This window comes from Vespula vulgaris, chromosome 10 (genome assembly GCF_905475345.1).
Source record: "Vespula vulgaris chromosome 10, iyVesVulg1.1, whole genome shotgun sequence".
Taxonomy (NCBI): domain Eukaryota; kingdom Metazoa; phylum Arthropoda; class Insecta; order Hymenoptera; family Vespidae; genus Vespula; species Vespula vulgaris.
The window spans coordinates 8,482,527-8,497,767 of record NC_066595.1 but is presented as its reverse complement, the minus strand read 5'-3'; positions in this window follow the sequence as shown (position 1 = coordinate 8,497,767).

Genomic DNA, 15,241 nt, shown 5'->3' with positions numbered 1-15,241 from the left:
GTATCAAAGAAGAATAATTCAAAGAAGTGTCGGATAATTGAAGTCAGTTTATGAAAAGAGTTGTAAGATACAAGTGTTGTCATTCATTTTAGAAAAATAATCTTATAAACAATCGACAAAAACATGTTTTCTTGTTACTTCTCTTTCATAGCAACGTAAAATGTTCTTAAATCTATACATTTCATTTTATTTAGTAGTTCGTTTCATCATAGATATCTTTATGTATTCTTCTTTACGATGATCAATCATGTTTACTGAAGATAATGATTTGTAACTATTTATTGCGTTCTCACAGCATTTATGATTTGTTGTTTCACTTTCATTATGACCAATAATACATTTTGAACTATTAAAGATTACTTTCATCGGTAAAATTTCAAACCAAACATATTTTTTCTTTTAATATTATTATTGTTGAGAAAATATTCTCTTTTTTTCTTTTTCTTTGATAATAGTGATTTTGTTGATATTTATAGTTTGACTAATTTAGAATTACTCTTTTTCACGCAATCACTGCAAATTTTTTAAAATTATATATAAGAACATTGAATTAAATAATTAATATTAGATTTTGTAAACATTAAAAATTTTTTAAACTTTCAAGATTTATTTTCTTTTACTCATTTAATATTGTCAATATACTTATTCTACTTTCACGTACCTACTTTTACAAGATTAATAATTCTGGTTTATCCTCTATTTTGTCATATTTGATACGATGCAGAATTATCTTTATCTAAAAGTTAAATGTTAGATTGATTTTTTAGCACATATATCTGTTGTTTATCTTTGAACGAATAAGTAATAAAACTAATAAATAACTTAAATGATATATGGATTGTTACATGACCAAATCTATCTACTTTCAACTCCTATGTTAACTTTCTGTAATAGTATATAACATTGAGGTCACAAACCTTATATGAAAGTCAATATCTTATATAAAGGTTCATATAATATTTCTTTTTTTTATTGTACTTTTGTATTGATTTTAATGCTATTTTCACATAACATAGCTTTATAACTTTCATATCATATCAAGCTATAGTTAGGTAGTATATAGAATGTTATTTTTAATATAATTTATTTTACTATAACATTATAAACCTGAAATATGGAAACTGAAGTGTTAATTAAGAATTTTTCGCGTCCAATTATGGTTAGCCACAAAATCTGTTATTCATTGGAAATCAGATATGATAGCTATTTCTGATACAATGAATTTATTATAATGCTAAGTAATTAAAACTAAAATATAATTTTGCAACAATTTACATGCTCATTGAAATAATAATTTAAGGGAAGTAGATAATTTACGAGACATATGAATTTATTTAATAGACTACTTCCAAATTTTAATCGTATTTTCATAAGTAAAAAATTTTCTGTTAATGAATAAATGATTTTATTCGAAAAAAGTATACTAAACCCAAAGAAAGATATTACAAAATTTTCTTATAATGCAATTCATCTGGAATTATACATAATCTTAAAATAAATATTAAAAATAAAGTGAAGATAAATGAAATTAAAGGTAAAATAAAACATGTTGTCCAATTACCTGGCATAGAGATAAGTAAAAATGTAGTTATAAAATAGTCCAGAACTGTGCAAAACAATTTATTTCATTTAATTTAATTTGACAATTGATTTATAAGTATTGATTTCTTTTAAAGAAATGAAAAAAATATATAGAGAATGGTTAATATACTCTTCACAAATACAAATGGAATTGACCATAAAAATAATAAAATAGTATCATAATAAGTGGATACACTTATGAAGTATATTTTGTGGACATGATATAACTAACAAATACAATAAAGACATGTGGCAAAGAAACCTAAAAAAGTATTGACCTTGAACGCTTTAATACAGTAAAATTATATAATGAATCCATATATTGAGTAGACTTATTTTCCTAATTACATTTACCAAATAAAAATTCTATCAAAAAAATGATCTCTGCATCGTATTCTATTTATTGCAGTTAACAGTAGTAATTAGTTTGCTTTTATATAAAAGAAATTGTTTTTTATATAATGTAAAAAGAAAACGTCAATACCGTTTCTTATATATTAAAGCTGAAATTGCTTCTTGCTTATACCAAGAATATAAAGGAAATAAAAAAAAAGAATGTCCTACTTCACATTCTGTGCTGGAGAAATTACAACATTACAAATGATAAAAATAGAGAAAACAAGGAACAAATATAGTTATTCCAAGGAAAGTTTACAAAGAAGAAGTTTGTTACTTTTTATTTTTTTTTTTGGTACTGGTTAGATAAATTGAATTTGAACAGTTACTTTTTATTTGGAGCATTCCTTTATCTAATTATTTTCTAAATTACTAGCAATAAGTACTGCTAAGTATTTTTTAAATTTGTACTAGTTCACTTTATTCAAATTATATTCATTATTTGGTTGTTTTTAACAACTCGCTAGTCAGTTAACTCTTCAGCTTCAGCGATGTTTTCGGTATATAAACTGTACATAATAATAGAAATTATAATATAAGATTATAATATAATATAATAATAGAAAATTGTAAAGATTGCGATAGCAAGTCTTACTTTTCTTTATGCTGCTATAAAACAGTACATCAGAAAATTTAATTTTTGTAAAATATGTTTGTTAACTTTGAAACCAGCGAAAATAAATGAAATGATCAAGAATATTTAAAATAATATTAACATGTACATGAACTAATATAAATTTTCTTTATTCAAAGTTTATCTATTCTATTTGTTAATAGAAATGAAAATTATTAATAATAATTATTAATCGTTATCTATGTTTTTTATTTTGCATTGTTATCAAATTATTTCTGTAATGATAAGTTTTCATTTTTTATCAAGTTCTACTTACAGTAATTATTTTGAAAATTTTGCAGCGTTATACCGTAAATAACTATTATGGTCCCGTTGAGAAAAGATTGGGTCAAAATAGAGAGGAAGCTACCGTAAAAAATTTGAAATCGAGTAAATTATATTTAAAAATTTTTCTAGCCAATTAATTTTGTCACATTTTTCTGATATTTTTCTGTTAAAGAATTATTTTGTAATATCGGTTGCATTAAAGAAATTTATAAAATCCATTTCATTCACAGTAAATTGATATATTACTACAATTAAATATATATATATATATTCATATATGTTTTTATATATAAATATATTTCGTTTTTATCAATTCGTGTGGACGTGTGCGCATGTATTAGTTATAGACTAGATTATAAATTATTAATATTATATAATTTTCATTGTTTTTATCCTATGGTATCTGACAGATTGTGATACGTAAATCTCAATAGAAAGATAAATACAATATACGAATATATATATATACATATGTATTTCCGGCAAATATCCATGAAAAATAGAATAGAGTCAATATATGAGAAAGCAATCCTGATATGAAAAGAAAAAAAAACGAAAAGGAATAAGCCTGTTAACTTATAGTTTTTTCGGACGGTAACATAGCTGTTCCACGAATTTCCGTTTACAATCGGTTCATTTTCAAGTTACTCTGTATACATAATATCATCTGTTGGATACACACACACACACACACACACATACATTTATACACATATTTTGAAGATCTTTATAGTACTCACTGAAAATATAAACAAGAATTTTTACTATTCTTGTTGTTCTAATTGTAGAAAAATCATATTGAAAATGAAATATTATTCATTTCCTCTTTCCTCTCATTCATTTCTATATAGGTTGTTCAATTTGTAATGTCGGAATTTTTAATGCAGGCTGAACCGAAAGTTCCTAAATGATTTCTCAAATCAATTACTCTTCTTCAACATACTTTAGGTTAATTTAGGTTTTTAAATTACGAAAGGAAGTTTCCTATGATTGTACTTTTACACACTAAAAAAAAGAAAATTAGCCTTAAAATTAGTTTGGAAAAAGAATAATTGATATTTAAAATCACCTAATGATTTTTAACCCTCTATGTATTTAAAATTCTTTCATTACTTATTGACCGACCCAATCTTTTTTTTTTTTTTTTTTTTTTCTTATTACCTAAGAACGATTCAAATGAAGTTATGAGTTGCAATTATTTCGACTTGAAAGAAAATAACAAAAAATAAATTTCTATTTATAAAAAACAAAGAAGTAATTACATGAATATGTTCTGTCGTAAATATTTGTTTATTTTTGTTTCCTGAATTCACAATTGTTCGCATTTTAAAGTCATAAAACCTTTAATATTATAGATATGACGGTTGTCACGTATTATGAAATATTACATAATAGCTATACTCGTTTCATTTTTATGCTTTAATTATGATCCTCCCCTATGATCTAATTACGATCCTGGATGCCCCATTTTTGATGTCGGAAAAAAGAAATAAACTATTTTCACATTTTGTATTAATTAAAATTTTACTTAATCTCGTACTACATCCATATCCTATGAAAGTTAGTGACAAAATCTTTTTTTTAGTTGTTTAAAACATTATTTTCAAAGTTTAATGCATAATATCGAGAAATTTTTCCGTTAAATTGTGTTAAAATAAATTTATTAAAAATAATGTTTCCACCATAATATTTTCATAGCAAGTATTTATATTCGTATTCGTAAATATGTACAGAAACCAATTTTTCGAATCAATTGACGAAACCTTGTATCTCATACAGAATTTGAAAACGAATTAAAAAGTTTAATTACTTTCAATAGTTTGAAGATACTTTTCGCGATAGTACTTGAATGAAGCTCATTTGGCGGTCATAGATGCAAGGTAAAATTCCAAAATAAATAAATAGATATAGTGAGAGAGAGAGAGAGAGAGAGAGAGAGAGAGAGAGAGAGAGAGAGAGAGAGAGAGAGAGAATATGAGAAAGAGAGAAAAAGCTGAGTGAAAAAGAGAGGAAGGTTGTATATGTCTGAGAAAGAGAGAGAGAAAGTGTGTATGTGGGAGAGGAGAGAGAGAGAGAGAGAGAGAGAGAGAGAATGAGTCCATATGAGAGAGAAAGAGAAAATATGTGGGAAAGAAAGAGAGTGAGAGTAAAAGAGAAAAAGAAAGAAAGAAGAACCGAACAGGCGTGAATCATCAATACAAAATTCCAGCATCGCTTGCGATTGCATCAACTTTTGAAGAAATTTCATTCGATCAGGAGGAATGATTTACTTCCATTCATTTCGTTTTCAATATCTCTTTCGTTTTGTTTTTTTCGCTTTTATAAAACGGCCTACGACAACATTTACCAAGAGCAAATGTATAAAACATATTTCAACTATGGTAACATCCCTAAGATGTCGCAAATATCCTTTACACAAATTTAGTCTACATATTTTGTTCTCCAAAATTCATTCGTTATTTCCCATAATTTTTCGTCTAATACCCAATAATTCATTAATAATTTGCAATTGTTTTCGTCTTTATTATATTACGTATCATTTTGTGAATTACATTGAAGAAATATATGCTAATTAACTTCATTTAATATTTCAAAAATACAAATTTTTTTATTAACAATTTAAATATATGTAGTTTCCCTCTCTACGATATTTGAGAATAAAGCAATACTTGTTATATACCTGAAGGAGTTGTACAGTTAACATAGTAACTTTTTTTATGTTTATTATATCATGTATTTGATAAAAATATCTATATTATATTGAAGAAATAAATATATTATTTTATCACAAAATTTTGAAAAATCAATAAATAAAAATCTTTTGTTAAAATATTTTTCTATATAACCTTCTATTCTATTTCTTTTCCTTTTCTCTTAAAGAAGTATTCCTATTAATTAATCTTTCATTCTATTTCTTATTTTATTTAACGAAGAATGCGAATTAATTTTTCTCAAGCCGTCTAATCAATATTGGCATCGTATTTATTTTATGTAATTCACTTCATTCGTCGTTACATAGCATTTTTTTTACGTTTTACGATAATTGCGCTTAAAAGGCATTATTATATGCTTGGAAAACTTCCCGATATAATTGTATACGCTATAAAATAAATAATGTATCTATGTAATATTAATGATTTTCATAAAATAAAAAATTTATTGAAGAAAATTGACAAAAATATTGCAGAAAAGGAAGTATTAAATAGCGTCTTAGTTGCTACGTTTTAAAACTGTTCTTTCAAGAACCAAAATCTTCGCTCTCATGCATACACATACGCGCGCATACACATTCAAACATTCAAATGAAATTCCTAAGTGGACCGATACGACTAATGATATTCTTATACCTGCTGATTCGTTCACATTTACGCACAAAGCAAACGAAAATTCTCGATACGACATCTATAGTTTAAAAACATTATTGATCTATAACAGAATCAAATAATTTTTTCCTCAAATAAATGAATAAAATGAAAAACAAGTCGTAAATAGTTATAAAATAAATAATTTTGCTTTACGTATAGTTGCTATTGATTTCAACGTAATCTAAAAATACGATGAAAATGAAACAACCTAAACACTTCATTTTTTCATCACAACCGATTGCATTAATTAATCGTATAATGAACTATTTAAATCCTCCGTGATCTTTTTCCTGTCTGCATAAACATAAATTTATCAAAGAATTGAAATCATAAAATTCATGGTAAACAGAAATTCTCGTACTCAAGAAAAAGAAAAGAAAGAATGAAAAACATCACGTACATATATACGTCTACAGTTCTTCTCGACGCAATAAATTTTTTGTATATTTTATCTATCTTTACAGTTCATTTCGCAATTTTAATTCATATATTATGAACTTTGATAAATAATTCAGTCATGAAGGATGTCAAGAAGGGTTCAAGGGAAAAGGCAGAAACGTGGACAATAACAGAGTTTCGCATCAAACCCGAAAGAATATCAATTTTCACCCTCTATTTCCACCCAATAAGTGTGTGGAATTTCTTTTTCTTCTTTCTTTTTTTTCTTTCTCTCTCTATCTCTCTTTTTTCGGCTATACTAATAGCAGCATACCATCGGTTCTCTTCGTCTAATTTTGCAAAAGACAAGGTCACAAGAGCTTCCGAATACGCGAAACGATTCTTATCTATGCCTCTAGAAGAAAATTTCATTTCATATGAGTTGGATATAACTACGCGTTAATGTCATTACTCACAGTTCATAGAACATGTTTATATCATATTTCTTATTCGTACCGTTTAAAAACAAAATGAGAGAAACAAAGAAATCATTATCATTTACTCGCAGTCGAAAAAAACAAAAAAAAATCAGTTGTTGGGTATTACGAAAACTGAGTAGCAGCTGTGCTTAAAAATGTAAGAACAGCCCCAGGATAAGGGTGTGATTTCCAAAGAGAACTATTTAAAGATGCTATTATCGTTATCGATTAACGACATACCATTGTCAACTATGGCAGGGACTTAGCAGAGCACCCTACTGTATATAGTGTATAAGATTTCCCCAATTAATTGTTTTCTAACACAGCTTACCTAGCTACAAATATTCTCCTCCCTGTGGTCGAAAAGTTTTCGGACAGACCTCATACACCTGAGGAGTGTTTATAGAGAAAGGTAAGACGAAATTTGCATGGAAGAAAAATGTCTCCATTTCGTCTATACATAAATTAGTTTAAAAAAATTTTGAACGATTCACAGTACCTAGTTCGTCAACAGTAGTCTCAAATCTCAAAAGTCTGATCAAAATGTCGAAAACAATTTTTGAAATTTAGAGTGTTGGACCAACGAGTTGGATATACTGAATGATGCAGCAGAAAGAACCAATTAGATGAATTTCTAGTTTAATGCAAAATTGCCCTTTACCAACACTTAAACCTTTATGAGAAAGAACGTTCGCTTCAAACATTAATAAATTTGTTCGAAGCACATCAATTTTAATTCTGCAAATTGTGAAGTATTTTTGTAAGAAACAACTGTTTATATATGTATTAGAAAAAATTATAATTATGAAATGTGATATAAAAATTCGATAACATTTTCTTATGAAAATTCAAGATGTCGTGTACATTTATTGTGAAAAATTATGAATAAGTTAATGTCTTACGCTTTTCTTCGCTAAGAAATCAATTTAAGCATTAATAGTATAGTTTAATAAAATCAATTAAAATTAGCCGCCGAAATGTGTTAATTTAATTGTAGTGAAAGTTTTTATTAAGCTTTTTACTTTGGAACCTCCGAATTTTTTAGTATTATTCTTTGTTATGTTTCATTAAAACTCGCACACAATTATTATTATTGTTATTATCATATGATTATTAAATTGTTATATGATTACTAAATTTCTATTATTATTATTATATAATATTATTATTATCATTGTATTCCTTATCATCCATATTTTCCTTATCATCATCACCACTATCATTAAAATTATGATAAGACTTCATCCTGTCTAATCGCACATAACATAGTCTAAATCCTAAATCCCACTACTCCTGCTTCCACAACAAAACCGATAATTAGTCAGGATACTTCTCCCACCTCTCCGCTTTTCATTTTCGCAAACCTTCGAGTTACGAAGAAAGATGCTGGTAGAACACGTTGAATTCGCTCTCCACGCTTACATATCACTTTCTAGTCTTACAACATCTCTATATTCTCATAAAAATAAATTAGTGAAATGATATATATAGTGAAAAAAACAGAAGTCATTTGACTTATTCAGGGAACACAAGTCAAATATCGTAAAAGGTAGATCGTTGATGAATTCATTTTTATGACCCAGCAGCCAATCGCAAAATGAATTGAACTTTACCACGCAGCCAAACGAATGATGGTCACAAGCCATCTTCTCGGGCCATCATATTTACCTAGGTGAGTCGAAAAGAAAAGAGCATATTAAACAAATAGCACACTTACGTTACAACATTGCGAATGATTATATCAAAGCAACCAAAGCAAAAAAGTTTGCTTTCATTTAAAAATAACAAATGCAGTTTAATGTATACGGACCTTTCGACAAAAACATTATTATTCTTCTAGAGAGGCAATAGAATGTATAATATATGATGCATCAAACGTACACGCAATCAAACGGGATGTCATTTATTAATGCATACGAACTAGCTTATGAATCTGGTAGACCGAATAGAGATTCCGCTTTTGACCTGTGTTATTCGTTCAGAGATCCCGTGAAACGCAAATGAAGGCTTAGGTCATACAGATGCTAATTTTCATAGCATAATGTATCGTATGTAACGAGACATTGTATTATAATAGAATAAGTATTTCGCAAAATAATATTATAAACAGGAACGAACACACTTTTCATATTGTTCTCAATACATTTACAATTGAAAGAAACAGTATTTTAAGTGCAAAATGTTTAGAAAATAAACGCAGAGTATTGTTTCTCATATAATTATTTAAAAATTGGAAACAATATAATAATACTATTCATTTATAATCTATCCGAAAGACAGTATAATCATCGTACAATAATTTTCTCTTTTACAAAGGAAAGCAAAAGTATCATCAAAATATAATCGAACGAATTTGAAAGTTCGTGAAATGAACATTTTTAATACACTCTAAAGTCAATCTTTGTAGTATTTGTAAGTGTCAAATATATGACATTAGTGAATATTTCGAAAAATATAGGTCTAGCAGGTAATAAAACTAAACTAGTAAGTATATTAACGCAAATATCTATTATCATTAACAGCAGTAAAAATATGTTTCATATCTTTCTATTAAAGCAAGAAGCCATGGGTACCTCATTTTTAAAATGGGTATTGATGAAATTATCCTATAGGAAGAATTCATTGATAATTATTAAATAATATATTGAATAATTAATTATTAATATAAAAGTTTAATCATATTCAATTTTAAAAAATAATACTCCTAGTATCTTTGTTTAAATCCAAATGAAATTTTGTTTAGTTGATCTTTTCGCTCCGACAGAAAACTTAGGTTATTTAAATTGTGGGAGTATTAACTGTAATAAATGGCTGAAGAAGTGAAAGACGAAGAAAAAGTCTATGTATTATTGATTTAAGAATTTCCGAACTATTTCACATGGTCTAAAATTATTGCATTTTGAATTGTATTATATATTGGATTGTTGAGCTTATCTTGATGCTTTATAAACGAAAGTGGATTGATTCCAGGTGCTTAGGTAATGAATAATACTATTATTATTTCTTTGCATGCTTATTTTTTCTGATGACCATATTTTTTACTTTTTCACCGTACTTTGTTAATATTTTTCTATCGCTTAGTATTGATATATCTATAATATAAATGACTTGTTGCCCCTTTTTTTATAGAGTAATGTTTGTTTTGTTATGCATTCGTTTGTTTCTGTATATGCTTCTATCCCACTATGATTTATAATTTTTATTTTCAATTATTGTTTATATTTATTTCAATACTTGCAGCGTGAGATTGGGATCTGATTTACATTTTTGCACTATTGCCTAGTAAATTATTTTTCCTGCAGTTATATGTCTACTTGTAATATCCGTTGCTGTTGTTATACAACATATTCTTTCTTGTATTGATGATATTTCTTATACGGAAGGAAAATATTCGAGGAAATAATCTGTCGAATTCAAATTGATATTGAATTCTGTAAGTAGAGCTCCTAATTGCTATTAGATACATCCACAGGTATCGAATAGTGGAATGCCTTCTAGATATAGGAGACAGTTGCGAACCAAGAGCGGTAATGCATGATCCCTTGGATGAGACATTAACAAATAATATCGAAATGCCCATGAGTAGGTACTCTGTGACATGGCGAGTATAGAGCCAACAAATAAGCATCGATGTCTGATTGTAAGAAAGTATTTAGCTTCCCGTCAAAAAAAGAAGATCGCTTTTTTTATATAAAACAATTAGAAAATTTTTCAATAGAAAATATATTTTTTATTTTCTACATATACTTATTTTAGTTTTTGATCATTTGAAAAAATAATTGGGAGAATATTCAAGGAAATGTCAATATATTTAATATTAGGCTTTGTTTGCTTGTTATTTTGTTCGTCGGAGTATAAGATATTTGAAAACAAGGAAACTGCAAAATGTAAGTGTGCTGAAAATGTTTGTATAATTCAGTCCGATTTCGAGTAATGTTCAGATGCTCGTTCATGTAAAATTATTTTTTTTTGTAATTTGATTTTCCGACTTATTAATACTTCGCTATAGCCGAAAATGAATCCCAAATTGTGAATACGTAGAACCAGCTGTATTGAATCAAAATTATAAAGTGTACATAATTTTACGTAATAAAAATACAATAACTGTAAAGCATATATATGTAATAAATCGTATTAGTAGATATCAAGACATTACATATACTTATAAAGTATATGTCAGTAAAGTTTAATGTTTATTGAATACATACAATGAAATGTACAGTGTGAAGAATGAAAATGTGTTTTCTAATACTGTTTGTCGAATAAGTTTGTTCGACCATATCGATATATATTAGAGCCTGCCGTTGCCGTATTTTGTTTTGCGTTTTAATCAGAATTATTTATCACCTATGTTACTCAACACAAAAAATATTACACGAAAACCATTTAGAAAAATAACTCAACAATGAAAAAATACTGCTCAAAGTCCGTTCAATGGAATTTTTATTATAACCGATCATACAAAACAGACGCTTTGCATTTATACATATATTTTATATATATATATATATATATATATATATATATATATATATAAAAAGAATAAAATATATATTTACGTATTATGTTAAATGTTGAAATATTACAAATTTTCATTTCGTAACAAATATTGTAGAAGTTAAAAAGCGAACTTCTTATTTAATTATGATTTTTCATTCCCAAGGCGTGATTGATTATTCTTTATCACAGAAGAGAATATACAATGTCAGGAAAGAATAGTGGAAATGATGATATTTGTGAGGAAGAGGAAAGAGAGGAATTTTACATGGATCGCTCCGTTTCATCCGAGAATGATAGTAAGATAAATATGCTGATAAGGAAACTTTAAAAAAAGCTTTGGTTGGTTTTTTCCTCGACCGGAGCTCGGCCCCGGAAGATCTTTCGCTTTCGAACGAACGCTCTACCAATTAAATAAGATCTATATTTGTGTTTGTGTGTAAACGTGTTCATATATAATATCCAACTTCCTGATATGTTTACTAAATACTAGATAATTTAAAGAGAAATTATTATTTTTTGACCATAATTTAACGTAATAATATATTTAGATTATTAATATATGCTTATTTTTTAGCAATAAAATTTTAATCAACATTAACTAATATGCTAAGATCATAAACTAATATGTATACTCACAAGATATATTATAAAAATGCTTGCGTTGAGTAATGTGCTATTTATGAACGATTACGAAGGAACCCGAAAGAATCCAAGTGCTTACAAAGATTTTGGAAAGAAATCTGCACAAGTATAAAAGCTTAGTCAATAAGTATTCTTTTAGGAAGCATGTTATGATAAATTGGATTTTGAAGTTTTATTTTTCTAGTATTTTCCGTGCGTGCGTGCGTGTATGCGTGCGTGTGTGTGATACATGTTCTGTCTGTGCACACTCATACACACACATATTGGTTTAGAAGTCATCCTTTTCATAAAATGTATGAAAAATGTGACTAAGCATAGAGGCAATAATTTCTTTAATTGAAAGGTCGAGTCAAATTTTCGGCAAGTGTCTTGATGAAATATAATGTGCCCCAGGAAAATATGGAAAGAAAATAGGAATAAACCAGACATGTCTAAAGAGTGCTTAAACGGCGAATGTAGAATGTTGAAAAACTACATTGACCGTCTAACTCACATAAATTCAAAAACACACTTTGCCTTCCACCATTATCATTGTATTACTTGGTCTAGAAATATAGCGACTTGGTTTCCGGTTGGTTTTTATACTACCAGAACTAATTAAAAAATTACGGACAGGTCCAACTAGATTCGGTTAAACTCGGGTGATTCCAGGCATATTTATCAATTCCAGACAAGTTCATATAAATTCGGCTACGTCGGGTGTTTCCGGGTGGTTTTATGCATTTTTGGAAATACCCAAACTGATTTAAATTTCAGACATGTCCGGAGCCATTCTGCCATAATTCAGGTGCTTTCATGCAAATTTATTAGTTCCGGAAAAATTTCCAGGTGTTTCTATACATTTTCGCGTTTACCCTATCTAATACAGAAATTTCAAACAGGTCCGATTGAAGATAGCAAAAATTCCGACTTTTCAATGCACATTTAATAAATCCGAAAAAGTTCGGATAAATTGGACTAAGTTCGAGTGTTTCCAGATGATTTTAAACATTTTCGACTGTATCCGAACTAAGTTCACAATTTTCAACAAGTCCGGCTCAATTCAGCAAAAATTTGGGAGCTATCACACAAATTTATTAATTCCGGACAAATTCGGATAAATTCGATTAAGTTCGTGTAGTTCTATGTGGTTTTATGCATTTTCGAGTATACTCAGTCTAATCTAATAATTTCGAACAAGTACGACTCATTTCGACCCAAATTTGGTTGCTTTGATACAATTTTATTAATTCCGGACAAGTTCGGATAAATTTGTGTTTCTGAGTGGTCTTATTTATTTTTGGGTGTATCCCATCTAATTTAAAATTTTCGGACAGATCTTGTTCAATTCGGTCAAAATTCGAATACTTCCACTTAAATTTATTAATTCCGGAGAAGTTCGGGAAATCTATCCTTGAAATGTCCGTGGAGAAGGAAAATGGTAACGCTTGCATCCTCACGGGGCAGTCCAATCCAGCAATACGTGTCTGGTCAAATATATGTTAGATGACTGTTTCGTAAATGAGCGAGATAGGATATTCTGAGGATGCAAACATTCGACTGAGAGTTATGAGCTAAATGTTTCATTTTAATATTCGAGAAAGGGAAAAAAATTCGTTAGCTAAGAAAATGTTTTTAGAAAAATTCTTTTTAAAAAAGTTTTCATCTAGAAAACATTTCGGAGAAGAAACGGATTCTGAACCAATTGAGAGGAAAGCACGAAAAAAGGAAAAGTTTTATCCACATAAAAGAGAGAATAAAAGAGGAAGGAAAAGAAGCGAGAGAGAGATACGCTAAGTACTGCTGATTTCTCGAAGGTTTTTTGACCATGATTTTTCCTCTCGGAGGAGCAGATTTGCAAATGCCAAGTCGATCATCGGATGAGATAAATCTATAATAGTCTATAGCTTCTCCATGCTACGATATTGCAGCTTACGATGAAAAAGCGTCTAGAGGAAGAAGCCTCCCTCCCTCTCCTTCTAAAGGGAGAGTCAAGAGATAGGTCTTGCTCTCATTCATGGAGTTCTCGCAGTTGGACCGAAACTTCGAAGCATGAGGGATCTGACGAAAAATCGGAAGAAGTACTGTCGACAAGTACTCTCGAGTCATAGATTTTGGAGAAGGAAAAGTTGGGAGAAGCCAGCTTGGTGTAGACTTCAGTTGTCGGAACGACAATTACGGAGAGGGAGGGCAGTATTATGAGCCGGCTTATAAAAATTTGGAATAAACACCGAACTAGAAGTTCGTTTCTAGGCAGTTAGCGATTTTGACAGATAACAATGAGATATGTCTGAATTGCGTCTGGGTTGCGAATTTAGCCGAATTTAGCCGGATCTCTCCGAAATATTTAAAGTAGATCGGAAAGATCCGAAAATGCATAAAATCACCCGGAAATACCCAAACTTAGCCTGAATTTACTCTAACTTGTCCACAATTAATAAATTACCTTGGAAATACCCGAATTTAGCCGAATATATCCGAACTTATCCGGAATTAATAAATTTGCATGGAAATACCCGAATTTCGGCTAAATTAAGTTCGACCTGTCCGTAATTTTTAAATTACGTCGGATACACGCGAAAATGCATAATATGATCCGGAAAAACTTGAATTTAGTCGAATTTGCCGGAGCTTGCCTGGAACTAATAAATTTGCTTGGAAGCACCTGAATTTTTTTCGAATTCCATCAACAAGTACTTCTTTCGTCGTATAGATTCGCAAATGTGAGACAAGTGCACCTGACAAATACACAAATCTCCGTTTGTGATTACTCCCTCCTTGCGCCTCTTATCATGAAACCTATCTACTCATGCCAGAAAATAAGAGTAGCAGGCCCACATTCACACATCCTACCTTTATGCTATATTTAAATCATTCGTTCAAAAGCGTTAATTATTCACTCAATTTAAAATTTTCCTATCATTAATTGATCTTTTTACTATTTAATCTTTCTAAAAACGGTATAAAATTATCCGTATAGACGATCTTATTCCTTCTTTTCGAAGATTTTCCTATACAAA